At 44.1% G+C, this 279-nt stretch overlaps 1 protein-coding gene across 1 annotated transcript in view; it reads left to right on the top strand.

Moving 5' to 3' along the window:
• The window catches only part of meis1b (Meis homeobox 1 b), a 77,091-nt gene that overhangs the window by 14,363 nt on the left and 62,449 nt on the right, over positions 1–279 (top strand). The gene's annotated exons all lie outside the window — the stretch shown is intronic.

Raw genomic sequence — 279 nt, forward strand, 5'->3', positions numbered from 1 at the left:
GTGTATGAAGGGACTTAATATATGTTGTATCTTGACTGTATTTGTTTGTATGTCATGTCTGCGTGCCTGTACCTATTTGATGTGTGTGTGTGTGTGTGTGTGTGTGTGTGTGTGTGTGTATATGTTTTATGTGTTGTATGTGTATCTTCTCTTTATCCTTCTGTCTGGACCATTTGTTCCCCTGCTGCTGGTGTGCAGCTGACACTCATCTGGCCTATGACTGTCCTCTACCCTCACACACACACACACACACACACACACACACACACACACACACAC

This window comes from Etheostoma spectabile, chromosome 17, assembly GCF_008692095.1.
Source record: "Etheostoma spectabile isolate EspeVRDwgs_2016 chromosome 17, UIUC_Espe_1.0, whole genome shotgun sequence".
NCBI classification, from domain to species: Eukaryota; Metazoa; Chordata; class Actinopteri; order Perciformes; family Percidae; genus Etheostoma; species Etheostoma spectabile.